Consider the following 9,208-nt stretch of genomic DNA (forward strand, 5'->3'; position numbering starts at 1 on the left):
GGCTGTGGAAGAGAGTGCATCACACACGCGGAGGTCTACAGGAGACTGCCCTTTCCTCTTTGGCAAGATTGTACCTGGAAGGGGGTTGGTGAGGAGTGATCAGGCTGGTATGGGGGAACGTGTGGGGACAAGGAGGCCCCTCTTGCCTGGCTGGTGTGGGGAATGAGGCCCGGTGCTGGGCCCAGAGGCACAAAAGCCTCTCCCCTTCAACTTTCCTCCCAAATCATTCTGGAGGTTGGACAAAGACTTCCACGGGGCCCCCTTCCCAATGCCTGCGCCGGGGCTCGTTTGGCAGCCCCCACCCCACAGACGCGCCTCAGTCACTGTGTTCCCTGGGGGGGTGGGAAGGAGCCTGGGAGCCTCGGTGGGGCCTGCCGGCCGCGGGCTGGTTCCCAGAGGCCCTGGAGGGGGCCCGTTCACGGCTTCAGCACGAGGCCGTTGGGGGTGGGGGCAGCCTCCGCAGCGCGGCGTGTTTGCGCCGCTGACACTGTGGCAGGGTCACTGTGGATAAAGGCGCTGCCCAGACCCGGGGCCCCGCCTGCAAAGGGGCTTTCTTGTCAGAGAGGAGCCTTTCTTCCCAGCGCACTGTGGGGCGGCGGCAGGGGGTCACCCGGATAATGGAGCTTCGGGCCAATGGAGACGCAGGGCTCAGCCGGCCCCTCCCTGGCGGAGCGGGGAGGAGGGGAGACCGACTGGCTCAGATCCGCCGCCACCTTGGCCATGGCGCTCTGGGTGGATTCAGAAGGGAGGACACAGTGGAGAGCCTGGGACTCCCACAAGCCTTCAGGTGTCTACGAATCCAGCCACTGGCCTGACAGGAAGCTAGGGCCGGTCATCCAGGGCTTCAGCTTCCATGTCTGGCTGCCTCGTGCTCCTCAGGAGACCCCCCCACTCTGCCCCCACCGCGGGCCAGAGCGCACAGTCCGTTACAGCTGTGCCTCCCTCTGGCCCTGGCCATTCAGCTGCTGCCTGCCTCTGTTCCCACAGCCACCACCTGACCTCGAGGCTTCTCCCTGCCCCTCCTGGACCATCTCGGTGACTCTTGAACCCCCAGAGCATCACCCTGAGTCTTCTAAACTGCAGCTGAGACCACATTACCTTCCTGCTCAGACCTTGGGCTCCTTATCTAAAAAAATCAAGGTCAAACAGCTGCTCATTGACCTGGCCCCTGAGGCCCTGTCTGTCTGTCCTCGCCTCACAAACTCTAGGTGGATATCATTCTCATCCACAAATTCTAGGTTTCATACATACATACATGTTATAAACTCCCATGGCCCCAGATCTTCATTCAGGCCCCAACTGCTACCTAGAATGAATGCCCTTCTCACTTCTGTCTGGCGAACTCCTACTCATCCTTCAAGGCCCAACTCGAATGTCCCCTCCTTGGTATATCCTGCTTTCTACTTATCCTCAGGCTTTGATTCACAATTCTTATAACACCAAGGTATGGCTAATTTTGTCTACATAACCCTCCCCAATTAAACTGGAGTGTCGGGACTTTCTTGTCTTCTTCATCGTTGGGCCTCCAGTGCCTAGCACAGAGTCTGTTACCAACAGGCTCCTGGTTTGGTGTTTTATGAATGAGGGAATGAATGAATACATTGTCTGCCCATAAAAATAACTTCCTCCTCTATCCTAGAGGCTTTTACAACTCAGCGCGACACTCCCACAAGACCTTGGAAGTAGGAGGAAGTTACCATGATGCACAGGCTGTTCAGATGCCTCTGAAACTAGATAGAACCTAGAATGAGACTGGTTATGGGTCTCAGGTAGCTCTTATATCAACCTAGCCTCACAAAGGTCTTGGAGTTATGCTCTACCTTGAGGTAAGATGTAGTCAACCATTGAAAGATAAAAAAATCCCAACTCATCTCAGAGCTGAGCATTCTCCACTTAGAGGCTGGATGGATTCTTAGGAGCTACCTGGCTCAATCCATCCCCTCTTAGCACAGATGGCTTTGCTCACTTGGGATCCTCGTCTTAGTTTCTCTTCCTCTTTTTCCTTTGTCATTTTCTTGTTCCTTAGTATTCCTGTCTCTGTGCTCATCTGTGTTGATGGTCCTTCCAAAGCCAGGAGTCCCCAAATGTTCTTGCTCCCCAAACCCTCAAGCACGTAGTGATGATGGTCATGAGAATAATGGTTTCTGTCCCCGAGTATGCCTGGGTGTCAGGTGCTATGCTGAGCGCCGCTGGTTCCGTACCCACAGGAGCTTCCTAATGAGCGCCTGTGGTAGCTACTACCATTAATCCCCACATTGCAGATGAGAAAACCAAGGCTCACAGAAGCAAAGTAATTTCCCAGAAGTCATCCAGCTAGTAAATGGCGAGCCAGGATTCAGATCTACATATAAGTTCTGTGTGCTTTCCTGTTTCATTCATTATCCAGTCATTCATTCAGTAGCCACTTACGGAGCCCGCAGGCTGTTAGTCATTGTCACCATTATTCATTCCTTGCATCCAACAGTCGTTTACTGAGGACCGACTATGTGCCAGGGCTCTGCTGCAGAAACTTCTAGGGGAGGTGAAACCTCAAGGTTGGCATTGGCAGAGAGGAGGAAGAGAGGTGTTCTCAAGCCATGATGGGGGAACCCCTAGACCAGGGTGCCCCCACAGTCCTTGCACGGTTTGGACCTGTGGCTCTGAGTCCTGTAGTCTAGCAGGCTGGGGAGGACACCAGTAGTGAGCAAGTGTGCCCACTCCTGAGTCACCTGGCACAGCGAAGCATGCTCGGGGTTGTTCTTTTCAATCTATTTTTTATTTTATTTATTTTGAAAACGTGTGTAGTTTGTTTTTGTTGTTTTTGTTTTGTGACAGGTTCTTGCTCTGTCACCCAGGCTGAAATACAGTGGCACAATCATAGCTCACTGCAGCCTCAAGCTCCTGGGCCCAAGCAGTCCTCCCACCTTGGCCTCCCCAAGTAGGTGGGATTACAGGCATGTGCCACCATGTCCAGCTAATTCTTTTTTTTTTTTTGAGACAGAGTCTCACTCTTGTCACCAGGCTGGAGTGCAGGGGCATGATCTTGGCTCACTGCAACCTCCACCTCCCAGGTTCAAGCAATCCTCGTGCCTCAGCCTCCCAAGTACACTGACCGCAGACACATGCCACCACACCTGGCTAATTTTTGTATTTTTAGTAGAGACAGGGTTTTACCTTGTTGGCCAGGCTGGTCTCAAATTCCTGACCTCAGGTGATCCACCTGCTGTGGCCTCTCAAAGTGCTGGGATTACAGGCGTGAGCCACCGTGCCCAGCCTGTTTAGGGTTTTGGCTTCTAGACTTAGCTCTGCCCCCTTTTCCATATCATCACATCACCCCATCTCTCAGCACATTTTCTGAAGTGAGCCACCGAGACCTGGCTCACCTGCGCAATCCACAGCCTCAAAGAATTCATCTGTGTAAAGGGCCTGGCACGGATGATCAGACCCGACCCAGTCTGGGCATTTCTGGGGTCTCAGGCAGGTGACCCTCGGGGAATCAGGATCAGGAGAAGATGGTCCGAGCCTGCGCAGCAGCCCAGAGGCTGGGAGTAGAAGGAAGCTGCCCTCCCCCACGTGCCCGGCCTAGCCTGGAATCGTTCTTGGATTCGATGAGTGATTCATGACCTGACGCTGCAGAAAGTTTTGCCGGGCCGCAGAAGGGCTGCCCGGGGTTTGTGGTTTTGAACACAGAGAAGAATTCCCTCGTCGGCTCAGGCTGGGATAACTTACTTGTTGAGAGAGACATTTTCACAAAATAAATCCTTAGAGAAACCAGGCGCTGAGGCAGGGAGGCCTGGGAGGGATTATCCAAATAAATCGGTTGTGAAGCTTCGGGCCCAAATGATTTGCCTGAGCCCTTTGTTGCTTCCTTGTACTCAACCCGAGGTCCCCAGTGACCCTGAGATCTTTTTCAGTGGTACTGATGCAGCCAGGTCCTCTCGTCTCCTCCTGGGCGATGTCCTCATCATGCGGCCTCACTGGAACGCGCTTCAACTGAGGTCATTGGGATATGTTGTTCTTGTGGGGCATGTGCCATCATCAGTCTCATCTATTACTTTTTCTAAACAAGGTTATGATTCACATTTACATAGGACAATTCTTTCTTGTGTGGGACTGTCCTGCCCAGTCAGGGTGTTTTGCACCCACGGCTCCAGCCCATGAACTGCCAGTGGCACTCAGTATGGTCACTGTGCCCTCACAATCCTTAAAAGGTGAGACCCGGCCAGGCACGGTGGCTCATGCCTGTAATCCCAGCACTTTGGGAGGTGGAGGCAGGTGGATTGCCTGAGAGCTCAGGAGTTCGTGACCAGCCTAGGCAACACGGTGAAACCCCGTCTCTACTAAAATACAAACAATTAGCTGGTGGCAGCATGTACCTGTAGTCCCAGCTACTTGGGAGGCTGAGGCAGGAGAATTGCTTGAACCTGGGAGGTGGAGGTTGCAGTGAGCCGATTGCGCGACGGCACTCCAGCCTGGGCGACAGAGCGAGACTCCATCTCAAAACAAACAAACAAAAAGCTGAGACCTGTGGCCCTGGGGTCCTGCAGTCTGGTGGGCTTGGGATGGCACCTCTGTGGCATCAGCATTGAGCAAGTATGCTCTCAAGCCCCACTCGTCACTACAACAACCACAGCTGCGTTTCTGAGTGCCACCTGGGGACACCATGCCAGGCGAGGCTCACTGGTCTCGCTGGGGCTCGTGTCCTGCCACCCTGAGTGTCTTGCCATTCTTGGAACTCACTGGACCCTTTCAAGCCTTCCTGCCTTTACTCCTGCGGTTCCCTCTGCCTGGCATCCCCTTTCCCACCCCTCCCATCTCTGCCAGAGCCCCACCCTCCTTCAGCCCAGACCCCTCACCAGCATGCCATCCCCTCCCTGCTTCCTGATGTGAGTGGCCTTGGACTCACTTCTTCAGCTTTCAGGATGTCATTTTCATCATCAGTAAAATAGGGAGCAGAGTGGAACCCTCCTCCCTTGGCTGGGGGACAGTCCGTGTAAGGTTCTGAACTTGGTGTCCAGTGTGAGGCCAAGCTGGACTTGCTGAAGGCAAGGGGATTGTTACCCCAGCTCCTGTGCCCTGTGCCCATCTACCTGCCTCTTCTCCCTGCCCCCAGGTCTCCCCTGTGGTGGGGGATGCAGGTCCCATCTTCCTATGAGGCACTGGCTTTGGAGACTCCCTCAACCTATCTCAGATTCTATCTGAGTGCCCAGTCTCCCCAGCGGCAGCCCTGGGAGACATCTCCTCTCTCACCATGGGCCTGCTGGGACCTGTCTTCCCAAGCTGACACTTCACAAGTCTGTCCCCTCTATTTTATCCTCCTGCTAAGTAAACTCCTTAAAACCGCATTCCTGGAGCTGCCTGTTTTCCCTCTTATCTAAATCCCAAGCGCTCCTGTCTCTCTTTGGGAGATAAGGGGTTCCTTGCAGATTACTATAGTTAAGTGCTGGGCGCTCACTGCCTGACTCAGAATAACTCCTGGCACATAGTAGGCTCTTAAATACGTGTTGAGTGAGTAAATGGACCCTGTAGCCCTTCTGTTCTTCCTGTTTGGAGGTTTGGAATGAAGTCTAAAAGCTCAGGGAAGGCAGGATATAATTGCTTTGACAGCCTGGTTTTCTTCCCAGCCAAAAAAAAAAAAACCTCAGTTTCTCATGTTGGCTCTGACTCAGTGCAGTAACAAAAACAAGGGCAGTAATAGTTCACCTGCATGGAAGCCCAGAATGTCCACACACTGGGCTTGTTGCCCTACGTGTCTGTCTCAGGGATGGGCTTTATTTTTCTCCCTGTTTCAGAGATGAGAAGGCCGGGGCTCAGTGTGGTTAAGGCACCTGCTCCCATTGGGGAAGTGGCAGAGTTGGGGCTTGAACTCGTTCCGTGTCTCCAGTGCCCATGCACTTCATTGGTACCCCACACCTCTTCTGCACCATTTTATTTTACTCACAAACTCATCCTGCTGCAGATGGGAAATCTGAGGCTCGGAGAGAACAGCTTGCCCGAGGTCCCCTGGGTGAGTGGGTGGGTGGGCAGGGTCCAAGCCAGCATCAGACCCAGGCCCCTGCTCGTAGGATCCATCCACACCACCTTCCTGGCTCATATGAGCCCAGAGGCTGTGTTGGTCTGCAAAGCTCTGGGCTTGTGGTATGGGCAAGCCATAGGGTCACTAACATGAGGACCGCCCGGCTGATGTAGAAGGATGCCCAGAATGAGACAGGTTGGAGACAGAGAGCCTTGTCTTCTCATTAAGGGTGGGCCTGGGAGCAGTCAGGAATAATGGAAGAATGTCAGTGGAAAGGGTGGGGGCAGGGGCAAAGCTGAGAGCCGGAGCTCTGTCCAGGTTCCCAGCTCCTGGGCCTCACCCAGATCGAAAAAAAAAAAAAAAAAAAGCGTGAATCAACTAAATGACTTTCTAGTCTTTTTTAAAAAAAATCCTTTTTCTCCCTTCCTTCCTTCCTTCCTTCCTTCCTTCCTTCCTTCCTTCCTTCCTTCCTTCTTTCTTTCTTTCTTTTTCCTCTCTCTGTCCCTCCCTCCCTCCCTTCCTTCCTTCCTTCCTTCCTCCTTCTGAGAGAGGTCTCACTGTGTTGCTCAGCTGGAGTGGAGTGCAATGGCTATTAGAAGAAGCAATCATAGTTCACTTCTGCAGCCTTGACTTCCTGGGTTCAAGATCCTCCCACCTCAGCCTCCTGAGTAGCTAAAACTAAAGACATATGCCACCACGCCCAGCTAATTTTTTATGTTTTGTAGAGGGGATTCACCAAATTGCCCAGGCTAGTCTCAAACTCCTGACCTCAAGGGATCCTCCCACCTCAGCCTCCCAAGTAGCTCGGACTATGCACACATGGTATGACACCTGGCTGACTTTGCTTTGATGTCTTTCTAAGCAGAGAAGTTTAACCCCCAGGTTTTCTCAGGGTCCTTGTTCCATTTCCACTTTGACATTAGCTACATTCATTTATGAACCTTTTTTTTGTTGTTTTTTTTGAGACAGGGTCTCACACTCTGTCACCCAGGCTGGAGTGCAGTGGTGTGATCATGGCTCACTGGAGCCTCAACTTCCTTGGCTCACGCGATCCTCCCACCTCAGCTTCTTGAGTAGCTGGGACTACGGGCTTGCCCCACCACGCCTGGCAAATTTTTTTTTTTAGAAGAAGTTTTGCTCTTGTTGCCGTGCAATGGCACGATCTCAGCTCACTGCAACCTCCGCCTCCCGGGTTCAAGCGATTCTCCTGCCCCAGCCTCTTCAGTAGCTGGGATTACAGCATGTGCCACCACGCCCATCTAATTTTTTGTATTTTTAGTAGAAATGGGGTTTCACCATATTAGCCAGTCTAGTCTCAAACTCCTGACCTCAGGTGATCACCCGCCTTAACCTCCCAAAGTGCTGAGATTACAGGCGTGAGCCATGGTGCCTGTCCCAACTAATTTTAAAATTTTTAGTAGAGATGGAATCTTATCATGTTGCCCAGGCTGGTCTTAAACTCCTGGGCTCAAATGATCCTCCCACCTCAGCCCCCTGAAATACTGGGATTACAATCATGAGCCCCACACTCAGCCTAAATAAGCCTTTCTGGGGGCCGATTCTGTACTAGGCATCCTGCTCTCTGGAATTTATTGGCTATTAATGGTCACAGCACCCCAGGGCTCGGTGATGCCGCCCCTAACACCTGAAGGCTGCCGACCTCCAGTGCCAGCTTACCAGGATCAGCTTACTTCTTGTGAGACCTAGGCTGAGGCACTTCACCTCTCTGAGCCTCAGTTTTCACCTCTGTAAAATGAGATGGTCATCACTGCTTCATAATACATTTGGGAGGATTTTTTCAAATTTAATTTTATTTTTTAATTTTATTTTTTGAGACAGGGTCTCACTCTCTTGCACAGGCTGGAGTGAAATGGGTTGCTGTTGGCTCACTACAACCTCCACCTCCTGTATTCATGCATTTCTTGTCCCTCAGCCTCCCAAGTAGCTGGGATTATAGGCATGTGCCACCATACCTGGCTAATTTTTGTGTCCTTTTGTAGAGAAGAGATTTCGCCGTCTTGGCCAGGCTGGTCTCAAACTCCTGGCCTCAAGTGATCTGCTCACCTTGGTCTCTGTAAGTGCTGGGATTACAGGCATGAGCCATGCACCTGGCCCAGGAGGATTAAAGTAGATGATAGCCCCTAAGCTCTGAGTACAGTGCCTGGCAAGTTGTAGGCCCAGGCCTCCTTGGCCACCTCTACACATGGTAATGTCATCTGCTTCTGGACTGGGTCCCCCAAGCTCTGAGTCAGGAAGCCTGACATGGCATCCAGGTAATGAAGTTATTTTTATCCGAACCCCCAAATCACAACGTAGGAGTTCTGACAAAGAGTTTATAATTGATGTGCCAATTTGTTTCTAATGGAACTCACCCAGGAGTACCAAAAAGAATCAGATCACATTTCATTATTAATGCAATGAATCACCTTACTCAAAATAACAAAATCACCCCAAATCATAATTTCCCTAAGAAACAGATTGGGGCAAGGATATGAATAAAATCAGTCATGTAATCCCTTTGGAAAACAGTTTAGCTGTTTCTAATAAAATTAAGCACATGCCTACCTCATACCCCAGTAATTCCACTCCCTATTTAGTACATTTGACCCTTGAACAACGTGTTGGTAGGGGTGCTGACCTCCCACACTGTTGAAAATTCATATATAACATTTGACTCCCACAAAACTTAACTACTAATAGCCTACTGTTGACCAGAAGCCTTATTGATAACATAGTCAACTAACACATATTTTGTATTTTATATATATACTTTATATATATGTCGTATATATAATATATGGTATTCTTACAATAAAGTAAGCTAGAGGAAAAGCATTAGTAAGAAAATTGTAAGCTGGGCATGGTGGTGTGTGCCCATAGTCCCAACAATTTAAGAGGCTCAGGCAGGAGGACTGCTTGAGCCCAGGAACTGGAGGCTACAGTGAGCTACAGTGAGGCGATATGAGCTGTGATCACCCGGTGAGCCTGGGCAACAGTGCGAGACATCGTCTCAAAAAAAAAAAAAGAGAAAATCCTAGGCCAGGCATGGTGGCATGTACCTGTAGCCTCAGCTATTTGGGAGGCAGAGACAGGAGGATCGCTTGAGGCCAGGAGTTCAAGGCGATAGTGAGCTATGATCATGTCACTGCACTCCAGACAGGGTGACAGAGTGAGACCCTGTCTCAAAAAAAAAAAAAAAAAAAAAAAAAAAAA

At 51.1% G+C, this 9,208-nt stretch overlaps 1 protein-coding gene and 1 long non-coding RNA gene across 7 annotated transcripts in view; both read left to right on the top strand.

The window, feature by feature from the left end:
• The window catches only part of EPHB2 (EPH receptor B2), a 208,428-nt gene that overhangs the window by 24,816 nt on the left and 174,404 nt on the right, over positions 1 to 9,208 (top strand). The window lies entirely within an intron of this gene.
• Positions 7 to 1,853, top strand: LOC116566431. Its single transcript, XR_004275863.1, has 2 exons — positions 7 to 1,035; positions 1,069 to 1,853. It is a non-coding gene; the product is annotated as an uncharacterized LOC116566431 (long non-coding RNA).

The sequence above is a fragment of the Sapajus apella genome, unplaced genomic scaffold (genome assembly GCF_009761245.1).
Source record: "Sapajus apella isolate SASKATOON/1434 unplaced genomic scaffold, GSC_monkey_1.0 scaffold43, whole genome shotgun sequence".
Classification (NCBI taxonomy): Eukaryota; Metazoa; Chordata; class Mammalia; order Primates; family Cebidae; genus Sapajus; species Sapajus apella.